Genomic DNA, 15,428 nt, shown 5'->3' on the forward strand with positions numbered 1-15,428 from the left:
TTGTATCATAGGCTGAGGAAGGGCTTCTTTACTAAGGCAACTGCATTTGTGGCCTGTACTCTTTCAGTGTCCACTGGATCTCTGTTCAATTTGCTCGATCCTTTGTGGGGCGTTGTTTCTGTGCTATGTGACCCTTTTAAAGCTTTAAATGAGTCAGAACATGACAGATCTTTTCATCAGTCACTGCAAGCCCAAGGACAAGGGGGTCCAAAGAAACAGATTTGAGCAAGGGCAGGTTCCCTTTGTCTCTCACAGCCTGGAGAAAATGCACCTGACCTCAGGCATCGTGTTGCCTGTATCAGGTATCTTGCCTGTACTCCAGCAGCGTGAGATTCTTTATGCAACCATATCTTTCCTGAGCTGGCTTCCTGCTCTTGCCCTGGGTCCCAGAGGTTTTACATCCTCCTTTTACTCCTTTTGGACTATTGCTATTGTTCATTGAGGTCATGGGGCTGCATTTTACTCATGTTTGTTACCCAGCACCTAGCCCAGGGTCTGGCATATTGTAGCAGTTGGTTAATAGTCAATTGGCGAATGATCTATTCTTCCCTTTACCATCCTGAGACCTAAGCAACAAATCCATCAATCAGCAGATATTTATCAGACACCTACTGTTTTTTGGGACCTGTGCTAGCCTCTTGAAAGTCTTTCAACATTCTTCACAACTGGGATGGCATGGATAGTGATATGCGGGACTGACCTGGACCAATCAGAAAGGATGCCTGTTGTAAATAATTGGTATATATATGTGTGTGTGCGTGTGTGTGTGTGTAGGTGTGTGTGTGTATACTGGCTTAATCTTGGCCCCAGACCCAGAATTTTTTGGTCCCAGGTCTCGTGGAATTTGTAGTTCAGTGAGAGACCTAACAATGAATGAGTAATTCTAAGTGTGTTGGTGTTGCAAGGATTGAGTTAGGTTGCTATGGAGGTATAATGGGAGGCTTAACCCAGTGAGTGTTTGTGAGGGTCAGTGTAGGGGGCCATTCTCTGAGAAAATGCTTCTACTCCTGGCCAAAGTTGTCATCTCCAAGGCCTCCTATATTGACACAGGTATTATCTCCCCTCCTCTCTGGAAGGAAGGGATTGCAACTTTGGTTTCTACTTTTCCATAGTGACCTAAAGACTCTTAAGCTTTGTATTAGTTCACTTCCCCTTACCTTCCCTTCCCCCCCCCCCCCCCCCCTTTTTTTTGAGGCGAAGTCTCGCTCTGTCACCAGGCTGGAGTGCAATGGTGCAATCTAAACTCACTGCAACCTCTGACTCCCTGGTTCAAGTGATTCTCCTGCCTTAGCCTCCCAAGTAGCCGTGATTACAGGCACATGCCACTATGCCCAGCTAATTTTTGTATTTTTAGTAGAGTCAGGGTTTCGTGATGTTGGCAGGATAGTCTGGATCTCCTGACCTCATGGTCCACCCGCCTCAGCCTCCCAAAGTGCTGGGATTACAGGCGTGAGCCACCGAGTCTGTCCTTCTTTTCTTCCTTTCTTTCCCTTCCTCCTTCCCTCCCTTCTTTTTATTCCTTTCTTCTCTTTGTTTCTCTCTCTTTCTTTCCCTCCCTCCCTTCCTTTCCTCCCTTTCTTGTATTTTTCCTGTTCCTTTTTCTCTTTCTTTTTTCCTTCCACCCTCTCCTTCCCTCCCTCCCTCCCTCCCTCCCTCCCTCCCTCCTTCCCTCCTTCCCTCCTTCCCTCCTTCCTTCCCTCCCTCCCTCCTTCTCTTCTTTTTCTCTCTTTCTCTTTCTTTCTTTTTCTCCCTCCCTCCCCTCTTTCCTTCCTTCCTTCCTCTTCCTCTTCCTCTTCCTCTTCCTCTTCCTCTTTCTCTTCTTTCTTTCGACAGAGTTTTGCTCCTGTTGCCCAGGCTGGAGTGCAATTGCGCGATCTCAGCTCACTGCAACCTCCGCCTCCTGAGTTCAAGTGATTCTCCTGCCTCAGTCTCCTGAGTAGCTGGGATTGCAATTAGCCACCACCCCTGGCTAATTTTGTATTTTTAGTAGAGACGGGGTTTCACTTTGTTAGCCAGGATGGTCTCAATCTCTCTCTCTCTCTTTCTCTCTCTCTCTCTCTCTCCCCCCGTTCCCTTCCCCTCCCCTCCCACTTGCCCTTCTCTCCCCTGCCCTCCCCTCCCCTCCCCTCCCCTCCCCTCCCCTCCCCTCTCCTCCCCTCCTCTCTTCCCTTCCCTTCCTTCCCTTCTCCCTCCCTCCCTCCCTCCCTCCCTCCCTCCCTTCTTTCCTCCCTCCCTCCCTCCCTCCCTCCCTTCCTTCCTTCCTTCCCTCCCTTGTCTGCCTACCTGCCTGCCTGTCTTACTCTGCCACCCAGGCTGGAGTGCAGTGGTATGATCACGCTCTCTACTGCCTCAAACTCCTGCGCTCCAGCAATCCTCCCACCTTAGCCTCCTGAGTAGCTGGGACTACGGATGTGTGCCATCACACCTAGCTAATTAAAAAAAATTTGAGTAGAGACATGGTCTTAGTTTGTTTCTCAGGCTGATCTCAAACTCCTGGTTTCAAGCAATCCTCCCACCTTGAGCTTCCAAAGGGTTAGTGAACCACTGCGCCCAGCCTTGTATTCATTTTCTAGGGTTGCCATAGCAAAATACTACAGACTGGGAGGCTTCAGCAACAGAAATTTATTTTTTTATTTTAAAAATTTTTTATTATACTTTAAGTTCTAGGGTACATGTGCACAACGTGCAGTTTTGTTACATGTGTATACATGTGCCATGGTGGTGTGCTGCACCCCTTAACTCATCATTTACATTAGGTGTATCTCCTAGTGCTATCCCTCACCCCTTCCCCCACCCCATGACAGGCCCCGATGTGTGATGTTCCCTTTCCTGTGTCCAGGTGTTCTCATAGTTCAATTCCCACCTATGAGTGAGAACATGCGGTGTTTGGTTTTTGGTCTTTGTGATAGTTTGCTGAGGATGATGGTTTCCAGCTGCATCCATGTCCCCACAAAGGACATGAACTCATCCTTTTTTATGGCTGCATAGTATTCCATGGTGTATATGTGCCACATTTTCTTAACCCAGTCTATCATTGATGGACATTTGTGTTGGTTTCAAGTCTTTGCTATTGTGTATAGTGCCACAATAAACATACATGTGCATGTGTCTTTACAGCAGCATGATTTATTTTCCTTTGGATATATACCCAGTAATGGGATGGCTGGGTCAAATGGTATTGCTAGTTCTAGATCTTTGAGGAATTGCCACACTGTCTTCCACAATGGTTGAACTAGTTTACAGTCCCACCAACAGTGTAAAAGTGTTCCTATTTGTCCACATACTCTCTAGCACCTGTTGTTTCCTTACTTTTTAATGATTGTCATTCTTACTGGTGTGAGATGGTATCCCATTGTGGTTTTGATTTGCATTTCTCTGATGGCAAGTGATGATGAGCATTTTTTCATGTGTCTGTTGGCTGCATAAATATTTTCTTTTGAGAAGTGTCTGTTCATATCCTTTGCCCACTTTTTGATGGGGTTGTTTGTTTTTTTCTTGTAAATTTGTTTGAGTTCTTTGTAGATTCTGGATATTAGCGCTTTGTCAGATGAGTAGATTGCAAAAATTTTCTCCCATTCTGTAGGTTGCCTGTTCACTCACAACAGAAATTTATTTTGCACCGTTCTGGAAGTCCGAGATCAAGGTGCCAGCAGGTTTGGTTTCTTCTGAGGCCTCTCTCCTTGGCTTGCAGATGGCTGCCTACTTATAATATCTTCATGCGGTCTTTTCTCTATGTGCAAACATCCCCGGGGTCTCTCCTTGTGTCCTAATCTCCTCTTCTTATTAATAACAACAGTAAGGTTAGATTAGAGTCCACCCTACTGAAGTCACTTTAACCTAATCACCTCTTTAAAGGCCCTGTCTGCAAACACACTTATGTTCTGAGCTGCTGGGAGTTAGAGCTTCAGCAAATGAATTTTGCCATTCAGCCCATAAAACCTTTTCAATCTTTCAGCTGAAGAATGACAGATATTACCTGGGAAGATTGAATTTGGGGATTCTCTTACATTTTGTGGCATACGTGGGATATTAACAAATAAGCAAATGGTGGTATAGCAAGGTGGAATAAGACAAGGCAATAAGAATGATGGGACCATGGGGAAAGGATTCCCTATTTAATAAATGGTGCTGAGAGAACTGGCTGAAAATTGAAACTGGACCCTTTCTTTACACCATATACAAAAATTAACTCAAGATGGACTAAAGACTTAAATATAAAACCTGAAAGTATAAAAACCCTGGAAGCAAATCTAGGCAATATCATTCAAGACATAGGCATGGGCAAAGATTTAATGATGAAAACACCAAAAGCAATTGAAACAAAAGCAAGCATTGACAAATGTGATCTAATTAAACGAATGAGCTTTTGCCCAGCAAAAGAAACTATCCTCAGAGTGAATAGATAACCTACAGAATGGGGGAAAATTTTTGCAATCTATCCATCTGACAAAGGTCTGATATTCAGAGTCTGCAAGGAACTTAAGCAGATTTACAAGGAAAAAAGAAGAAACTCCATTAAAAAGTGGACAAAGGACATGAGCAGACACTTCTCAAAAGAAGACATACATGCAGCTAACAAACATGTTAAAAAGCTCAACGTCACTTATCATTAGAGAAATGCAAATCAAAACCACAATGAAATAGCATCTCACACTAGTCAGACTGGATATTATTAAAAAGTCAAAAAAAAAAAAAAAAAAACAAAAAACAAACAAAAAAAAAACACCAAAATACACGACAGATGCTGGCAAGGTTGTAGAGAAAAAGGAATGCTTTTACACCCATGGTGGGAGTGTAAATTAGTTCAACCATTGTGGAGGACAGTGTGGAAATTCCTCAAAGACTGAGAGGCAGAGATACCATTTGACCCAGCAATTCCATTACTGGGTATCTATCCAAAGGAATGTAAATCATTCTGTTATAAAGATACATGCATGTGTATGTTCACTGCAGCACTATTTACAATAGCAAAGATATGGAATCAACCCAAATGCACATCAGTGATAGACTGGATAATGGAAATGTGGTACATATACACTGTGAATACTATATAGCCATAAAAAGGGATGAGATCATGTTCTTCGCAGGGACATGGATGCAGTTGGAAGCCATTATCCTCAGCAAACTAGTGCAGGAACAGAAAACCAAACAATGCATGTTTTCACTTGTAAATGGGAGTTGAATGTTGAGAACACATGGACACACTTGGGGGGCCGGGGGAACAGCACACACTGGGGCTGGTCTGAGGGGAGTGAGGTGGAGGGAGAGCATCAGGAAGAATAGCTAATGGATGCTGGGCTTAATACCTAGATGATGGGATAATCTGTGCAGCAAACCATCATGGCACACGTGTACTTGTGTAACAAACCTGCACATCCTGCACACGCACCCCTGAACTTAAAAGCTGAAGAAGAGAAAAAAATGGCAGGACCAAAGTCATGAGGGCACACAGATACCTTCTATTTGGAAGTATCAGGGAAGTCTTATCGATCATAGCAGTAGCTAATGTTTATTGAGCATCTTCTCTTCATTCAACCAATATTTATTAAGGACATATTGTGTGCTGGAAACTATTCTGGACATTGAGAGTAGACATCAAATAGTAGGGAAGGTGGTCACTTTTATGGTTTTTATAGTCTAACAAACTACTTTTGCACATTATAGTGGTTACTGCCTTGCCCCACCTAGATCCCCATTTAGGAATCAGGCAATCAGGCACTTATTCCTCTTTCTGTTGGCCTTGGCCAGCCTTGGTGACTGGTGGGGCTGAGGAACCATTCCTGGCTGAATGGTTCATTATGTACAGTGTTTTACTGCATGAAACAAATTAGCAGAGAAAAGAATTTGTAGGCTGATATTGAGAAGATGGTGGGAGGAGGTTGTTTTTTTTGGGGGGGGGGATGAAGTCTTGCTTTGTTGCCCAGGCTGGAGTGCAGTGGTGTCATCTTGGCTCACTGCTACCTCTGCCTCGTGGGTTCAAGTGATTCTCCTGCCTCAGCCTCCCTAGTAGCTGGGACTACAGGCATGTACCACTATGCCTGGCTATTTTTTTATTTTTTTGTATTTTTAGTAGAGACAGTGTATCACCATGTTGGCCAGGCTGGTCTTGAACTCCTGACCTCAGGTGATCCACCCACCTTGGCCTCCCAAAGTGCTGAGATTTTATACATGAGTCACTGTGTCTGGCAAAGATTCTTAAATGCTGATGCTCCTGTAAGTTATAGGAGATAAACCACCCTGAAAAGTAAGGAAACAGTTTCTAGCTGAGTGCTTCATTACATACTGGGTTTTTTTTTTACTGCATAGAAGGTTTTGCTGCCTACAAACTCCTTTTTCTGAGTCCCTCTTGTGGCTGTATTCGCAAGAGCCCCTTAGTCCTTCTTGTGACTGTATTATGTTGCAACATATACCCCTGCCCAATCCTGTGTCCTTCCCTATGCCAAAGGTGGTGTTTTGAATCATACTCTGCAAGAAACTTCTGGGTACAATCTTTATCTCAGAGCCTATTTCCTGGTAAATCTGTCTTTGTTTTGTGCTGCTAGAACGAAATTTCTGAGACTAGGTAATTTATAAGGAACAGAAATTTGTTGGCTCATGGTTCTGGAGGCTGAGAAGTCTAAGGTCAAGGGGATGGCTTGGCAGAAGCCTTCTTAGTGTGTCATTTCATGGAAGAAGGTGAAAGGGTGAGAGAGAAACAGAGAGAAGGCCAAACTTGTCCCTTTTTGAGGAATCTACTCCAGCAATAATGAACTCACTTCCATGATAATGACATCAATCTATTAATGAAGAGAGAGACTTTATGGCCTAATCACATTTCCTTAGGCCCCATCTCCCAACCCTGTTGCATTGGGGATGAAATTTCCAACATCTGCTTTTTTGGGGAACATATTCAAACCATAGCACTGGACATAAGACATGATGAGGCTGACTAACTTGTGAGCTAGTAAACGATGAAACTGGGACATGAACTCATTTCTAACTGACTTTAAAGCATGTTGTCTTAAATATTACCCTATGCTATCCTACTCAGATGTGGTAAGTTTGCTGGGCCTTGAAGACTGGCAAAGTCCTGGGCAAGCCTGGGTTTTGAGGATGACTTCTCTCAGTTCTTATTAATCTGGATGTGTTCATTGCCTGGGGAAGAATCAAGTCATTTACTATTGATCCTAAAAAAGCCACTGTTCTTTTTTCCTAAAGTGTCTCTGTAAGTACAGCATATTGATTCCAGAAAGATAATCTAAGTCAATTTTATTAAAACTATGAAAGTATAGATTTTGCTAAAAACTAAAACCCATGAAGTCATTTTGATTTCTCATGATTGTATTCTAACTGCTGACTCCCATTGAAGAAGACCAAATGTTAACTACGTATAGGAAGAGGTGATATTATTGAAAACTTTATCTACATGAGGTTGAATTCTCTTACTAAAAGCACTGAAGTTTTTTAAAAATGAAGTTTGTTTAAATGCCATCTTCTATAGATGCATTTAATAGCCAACAACATTGATATGGTTTGCTTGTGTCCCCACCCAAATCTCATCTCGGATTGTTGCTCCCATAATCCCCACTGTCATGGGAGGGACCTGGTGGGAGCTAATTGAATCATGGGGGTGTTTTTTTCCCATGCTTTTCTCATGATAGTGAATAAGTCTCTTAAGATCTGATGGTTTTATAAAGGGCAGTTCCCCTGCACATGCTGTCTTGCCTACTGCCATGTAAGATGTGCCTTTGCCCCTCCTTCACCATCTGCCATGATTGTGAGGCCTCCTCAGACACATGGAACTGTGAGTCCATTAAACCTCTTTTTCTTTATAAATTACCCAGTCTCAGATATGCCTTTATTAGCAGTGTGAGAAGGGATTCATACTAACATATTTTTCTATTTATTGTCTCACTTGAGAGTTACCCAAAACTGGCAGGTGGGTTTTAGTATTCCTATTTTACAGACAAGGAAACCGGGACTCAGAAATATTAAAGTGCCCCTCCACAGCTAGAGAAGAGTCCACACTCAAAAACTCTAATGCTTTGTCTCCCACCTCCTAACTGCTGGGAGATGATGTAGTCAACTGAATATTCTTTATGAGCCATCCTGTACCATGTTCACTTAAGCTATTTTTGCTGATCAACAAAAGCATCTTCATCTAGAACTTACCGGCATGTCCAAAACCATATCTGATGTTCATTCTGTTTCCCTCATCTGAGATAATTATGCAAATGTTCATTCAATTATCTAAGCTGGAAACCCCAAACATTCTTGAATCTTTTACCTTTCTACTGGCATCCTTACTTCCTCCTCCCTCTATTTATGCATCTATGTATGTATGTATATATGTATGTATGTATGTATTTAGTTTTTGGAGACAAAGTCTTGCTCTGTTGCTCAGGCTGGAGTACAGTGGCGTGATCTCGGCTCACTGAAACCTCTGCCTCCTGGGTTCAAGTGATTCTCCTGCCTCAGCCTCCCAAGTAGCTGGGACTACAGGCACGTACAGCCATGCCTGGCCAATTTTTTTTTTATTTTTTTAATTTTTAGTAGAGATGAGATTTCACCATGTTAGTCAGGCCGGTCTCGAACTCCTGACCTCAGGTGATCCACCTACCTCAGCCTCCGAAGTAGCTGGGACTACAGGCACATGCCATCATGCCCAGCTATTTTTTTTTTTTTTTGTATTTTTAGTAGAGATGGAGTTTCACCATTTTGGCCAGGCTGGTCTTGAACTCCTGACCTAAGGTGATCCACCCGCCTCAGCCTCCCAAACTGCTGGGATTACAGGTGTGAGCCACCATGCCCAGCCTCCCCTCCCTCTATTTGAAACTTCATTTTTTTCTTGTACCAAAATACTTACCAAGCCTTATTGTTACTTGGTTCAGATGATCATAATGTGTCATATAGACTAATATTAATTAAGTAGTTCTCTCACCTGTATAGAGTTAGGTGTTCTTGGTCTGTATTCTCTTTCAATACAAAGGAGTAATGTCAAGTTGTGGAGTCTAAGACAGACTGCTTGTATTTAAGTCATGCTTTTAACCAGTAACTGACTAGACTTTCTGGACAAACTTCCCTGGACAGACTTCCTTGCCTTAAGGTCTTTATCTGTTAAATGAGGGAAAATAATAGTAACAACCTTCTTGGATTATTGTAAATAGTAAAGGAAATAATATTTGTAATGCACGTAGAACAATATTAAGGATACAGGAAGCACTCAGTAAGTGCTAGCTTTTATTATCATTCATCTTCCTTTTGGACATTGGAGCAGTCTTTCTCAAACATGAATCCAATCTGATTGCTTTCCTGTTTAAAAACCTTCAGTAGCTCCCAGAACCTATAGAATATCATTACAGACTTTTTTAAAAAGTTCAAAAATAGGTAGGCACTATTTATTACATATGATGTGGTTTGGCTCTGTGTCCCCACCCAAATCTCATGTCAAATTGTAATCCTCAATGTTGGAGGAGGAAGCCTTGTGGGAGGTGATTGGATCACGGGAGTGGACTTCCCCCTTGCTGTTCCTGTGATAGTGAGTTCTCATGAGATCTGTTTGTTTAAAAGTGTGTAGCACCTCCACCTTTTTTCTCTCTTCCTCCTTCTCTGACCATGTAAGATGTGCCTCCTTCCCCTTCCACCATGATTTTAAGTTTCCTGAGGGCTCCCCAGCCCTGCTTTCTGTACACCTTGTGGAACTGTGAATCAATTAAACCTCTATTCTTCATAAATTACACAGTCTGAGGTAGTTCCTTATAGCAATGTGATAACTGACTAAAATAGCATTCTACTCTGTGTTCCAGGCACTTCAGTTATTATATTTAGTCCTTTAATAGATAAAGAAATATGTACTTTTATACAACTTACATTATTATTATTTTTTGCTTCAACAATTTGACTTGGGAAACTTTTTATGTCAATGTGTAAATTTACCTCATTCTGTTTAAAAACTGCATAATATTCTATTGTATAGATGCCAAAATTTCAACTATTCCTTTATGTTTATTATTTTTATACTGGTGGGTATGTAGGTAATATGGTAGATTGAAAAAATGGCTGTAATTCTTTACTTGACCCTCTGTGCATGTACCCTTGCAATGTGACATTGTAGCTTCTTGAGTCAAGAGGTTGAGATTATTTCTTTAAATCTTGAATCAGGAGTGGCCTTATGACTTGCTTTGACCAACAGACTTTGGAAGACGCTATGTGTACCAGTTTAAGGCCTCTTGAGGCCTACCTTTTACTTGCTTTTTCGGGAGGCTGCTGTCAAGTGTATGAACAAACCCCAGTGTTCCTTGTAGAACAGAAAAGACCATGTTGAGCAGAAGTAAGCTTCCACATGTGCTAGCACCCAATTGACCTAGCAGCTGACCACGTTTATATGAATGAACACAGTGAAGGCCAGAACTGTCCAGTTTAACCCAGTCAAAATTCTTAACATGCAGAATTATAAACTAATTAAATAGCTGCTGTTTTCAGTCATTAAATTTCGGGCTTATCTGGTATGCAGCAAATAACAGACACAAGTATTTCCCATTAAAATTACACTTCAGGGGATATCACTGTTCATGTATCTTTGGGTAAATATGTGAGCATTTTTGGGTTATCTTTAATGAACAAAAAGCATGTATTTATCATATACACTGTATGGTTTGGAAATATGTATACGTTGTGGAATGGCCAAACCAAGCTAATGAACATGTGCAGTACCTCACGTACTTACCATTTTTTTTGTGGTGAGAACACTTAGAATCTATTTTCCTCTCAATTTTCAAGAATACAGCACACTGCTATTAACTATAGTCAGTATGTTGTACAATAGTGCTCTTTAACTCATTCCTTCTGTCTATCAACACTTAAATTTAACCAAAATTTTATATCCTTATGTGAACATTTCTGTAGATAAATTTCATAGTGGAGTTTTCAGGTCCAAGGGTATGTACTTTAACAAATAAGAATTTGAGGCCAGGTGTGGTGGCTCAAGCCTATAATCCCAGTGCTTTGGGAGGGCGAGGTGGGAGGATGGCTTGAGCCCAGGAGTTTGAGACCAGCCTTGGCTAACATAGTGAGACTTTGTCTCTACAAAAAAATAAACAAAATCAACTGAGCATAGTGGAGTGCACATGTGGTCCCAGCTACTCAGGAGGCTGAGGTGGGGCAATCACTTGAGCCCTAGAAGTTGTGGCTGCAGAGAGCCGTGATCATACCACTGCACTCCAGCCTGGGTGTCAGAGTGAGATCTCATCCCCCAGCCTTCCAAAAATTAAAAAAAAAAAAAAAAAAAAACCCAAAGAAAAGAGTTTTATTTGGCTCCTGATTCTAGTGGCTAGAAGGTTCAAGATTAGGTAGCTGCATCTGGTGAGAGCCTCATGCTACTTCAACTTAGGGCAGAAGGCAGAAAGGGAGCAGGCGAGTGCAGAGAGATCATATGGCAAAAGAGAGGAAGCAAGAGAGAAACCGAAGAAGCCAGATTTTTTTTTTTTTTTTTTTTTTTTGAGACCGAGTCCTGCTTTGTCACCCAGGCTGGAGTGCAGTGGCGCAAACTCAGCTCATTACAAGCTCCGCATCCTGGATTCAGGCCATTCTCCTGCCTCAGCCTCCTGAGTAGCTGGGACTACAGGCGCCCGCCACCATGCCCTAGCTAATTTTTTTGTATTTTTAGTAAAGACAGGGTTTCACCATGTTAGCCAGGATGGTCTCGATCTCCTGACTTAGTGATCCGCCCACCTCGGCCTCCCAAAGTACTGGGATTACAGACATGAGCCACCACGACCGGCCTTAAACCAGATTATTATTGACCACTCCCTCTTACAGAATTTAATCCATTACTACAAGAGTGGGAACTCACTCATCCGCACAGGAGGGCATCAGTCTATTCATGAGGGATCTGCCCCCATGACCCAAACACCTTCCAGTAGGGTCCAACGTTGCCACATTGAGGATTAGACTTCAACATGAATTTTGGTGGGGATGAATGACATTCAAACCATAGCATTCCATCTCTGCACCCCTACGACTCATGTCTTTCTCACATGCAAAATGCAATCATTCCATTTCAATAGTCCCAAAGTCTTAACTTGTTCCGTCACTAATTTAAAAGTCCAAAGTCCAGCTATTAGCGTGTAAAATAAGACACAAGTTATTTACTTCCAAGATACAATGGTGGGACAGACGTAGGGTAGACATTTCCATTACTAATGGGAGAAATAGTCCCCAAAGTAGAGGAATATGATTCTGGAGAATAGTTCTTGGAAATGCAGCCTAGGCAAGGCCTGTTTCTCCAGCCGTTCCAATAATTTTGTAATACATAGGAAAAAAATTCCTCACTATGGAAACCATCTAGGGAGATTTCTGTTGTCTGCAATGGAGTCCTAAATGTGATGGTATCCTTTTTGACTATTCATTGGTTATTGTTGGTGTTTAGAAAGCTATTGTGTTTTCCATGTTGATCGTGTGTCTGCTCATGTTACTTAATTTTCCTATTAGTTCCAGTAGTTGGGAAAATTGGTTTTCTTAGAATTTCTTTTTTTTTTTTTTTTTTTTTTTTTTTGAGGTGGAGTCTCGCTCTGTGGCCAGGCTGGAGTGCAGTGGCTGGATCTCAGCTCACTGCAAGCTCCGCCTCCCAGGTTCACGCCATTCTTCTGCCTCAGCCTCACGAGTAGCTGGGACTACAGGCACCCGCCACCTCGCCCAGCTATTTTTTTTGTATTTTTTTTTAGTAGAGACGGGGTTTCACAGTGTTAGCCAGGATGGTCTCGATCTCCTGACCTCGTGATCCGCCCGTCTCAGCCTCCCAAAGTGCTGGGATTACAGGCTTGAGCGACCGCGCCCGGCCGGTTTTCTTAGAATTTCTAAATGGGTTATAGTATTACCTAACGTAGAATGGTTTGTCCCTTGCTTTTCAAAAAACGTTAGTTCTTTTTTGCCTCCTATTATTGAGATTATTAGAGTCTTTAGTATCGATTTGTAGGAAGATTGCAGATTTTCCTGTGTTGTTCCTGATGACTGGGGATCTTTCTAGTGTTTCTCATTAAGTGTGATGTTTATTGTTCATAGATACTCTCTATTAAGTTAAGATTTTTGTTTGTTGGTTTGTTTGTTTTTTAATTCAGCTGAGTGTGGAATTTAAAAATACTTTTTAGCATCTACCAATGTAATTAAATGTATATTTATATTTCTTTTTTCTTAACCTATTACAATAGCGAATTTCATTAATGTATTTTCCCTAATGTTAACCCATTCGTAAGATTTTTTTTCTAATATTAAAAAAAGACATTGCAGTCAGACATGGTGGCTCACACCTGTAATCCCAGCACTTTGGGAGGCCAAGGTGGGTGGATCACCTGAGGTCAGGTGTTCGAGACCAGTCGGGCCCACATGCTGAAACCCTGTCTCTACTTAAAAAAAAAAAAGACATTGCAAGATTTGATTTACTAAGATTGTATTTAGGATTTTTCTGTTTATCTTCATAAGTAAACTCAGCCAAAGGATGTGTGTTTGTGTGAATGTGCATGCTATATTGTTTCATGTGATTTTATTATCAGGATTATGCTAGCCCAAGAGAATGAATTAAATATTTTATGCTTTTCCATGCTCTGAAATATTTAGTTGACATAAAGCTTAGTATTCTTCTTATAAAACAATTTTATAAAGTAGGCCCAATACCTTTTTTAGTTCTAAAATTTTCACCATCTTTTCTAATTTCTTCCTTAAGTGTTAACCTACTCAGTTTTAAAGTTCTTCTTGAGTCAATTTTTTCATTTACATGTTTTTAGGAAATCATACATTTCATGCAGATGAAAGTCAAAATTATACTCTCACAATAATAGCTGAAATGTATACTTTGCTTACTACGGTGTCAGGAATAGTGTTAAGTACTTTCTTATATAAAGTAGTTAATCCTTCTTGAGGTGGGTACTATTATTAAACTCATTTATAGATGTGGAAATTGAGGCACAGAAGAGTGGTTTAGTAGCTTTTCCAGCAAGAGGTGGGACTGGGATTTAAACCCATGTAATCTGTCTCCAGAAACTACTACAATTATTTCAGTCCCTCTGTATTTGTAGTTATGCCTGTCTTCCTTTTCTTTCCCCCTTTTTCCCTTTTTTGTCTTCCTTTCCTTGACTTAATTTGTTATTATTTTAATTTTTTGAGATGGAGTTTCACTCTTGTTGCCCAGGATGGAGTGCAGTGGCACAATCTTGGCTCACTGCAACCTCCGCCTCCCGGGTTTAAGTGATTCTCCTGCCTCAGCCTCCCCAGCAGCTGGGATTACAGGTGCCCAACACCACGCCTGGCTAATTTTTTGTATTTTTAGTAGAGACGGGATTTCACCATGTTGGCCAGGCTGGTCTCAAACTCCTGACCTCAGGCAATCTGTCTGCTTCAGTTTCCCGAAGTGCTGAGATTACAGGTGTGAGCCACCATACCTGGCCTCTTGAGTTAATTTTTGTTCTCTCTCTTTTCCTTATAGCCAAACTTAATAAAGAATTGTCAGTCTTATTATTGCTGTTGTTATTTCTCCATCTAAATGACTGGTTGTCATTTTATTGATCACAATTATTTAAAACTTTTATACTTACTGTTTATTTTACACTTAATTAACTTATACTTTTATGTATTTGTGTCTTTCTTTTCCTTTTCTTTATATTTGTTTTTTACTTTTTAATTTCTTGAATTGGATACTTAGATAATTAACCTAATAAATATATCAAAGATCTCTGAATGCCACTGAGGCTGAATCTTAAAGTTTTTGTTATATAATGCTGTCATTAGCATTAATTTTGACAGATTCTGTAATTTTGGTTTTAATTTCAGCTTTTACTTAGAAGTTATTTAAAATAGCTCTTTAAAATTTCCAAATAGTTATTTTGGGATAGGATGATGCTGGTTATCTTTTGTTGTAAATTTCTAATGCCTTTGGATTGTGCAATAATTTCTACTTTTGGAGCTTCCTGAAACTTTATTTTTAAATCTTTCATGAATATTTAAAAATGTATTTTTTGGCTATTATTAAAAAGTCATAAAACAGCAGACTCTGGCAGGGCTATGGAGAAATGGGGACACTTATGCACTGTTGGTGGGAACATAAATTAATTCAGCCCCTGTGGAAAACCATTTGGAGATTTCTCAAAGAACTTAAAACAGAATTCTCATTTGACCCGGCAATTCTATTAATGGGTATATATATCCAACAGGAAATACAGCATTCTGCCAAAAGATACATACACTTGTATGTTCAGTGCAGTACTATTCACAAGAGCAAAGACATGGCATCAACCTGGTACCCATCAAAGGTGGATGGCCTGATACTGAATTGGGGACTGGCTTTGGGGCATAAGGAAAATGTGGTACATATATACTATGGACTATTACACAGTTATAAAAAAGAACAAAATTATGTCCTTTGCAGCAACATGAATGCAGATAGAGGCCATTATCCTAAG

The sequence above is a fragment of the Piliocolobus tephrosceles genome, chromosome 3, assembly GCF_002776525.5.
Source record: "Piliocolobus tephrosceles isolate RC106 chromosome 3, ASM277652v3, whole genome shotgun sequence".
NCBI lineage: Eukaryota > Metazoa > Chordata > Mammalia > Primates > Cercopithecidae > Piliocolobus > Piliocolobus tephrosceles.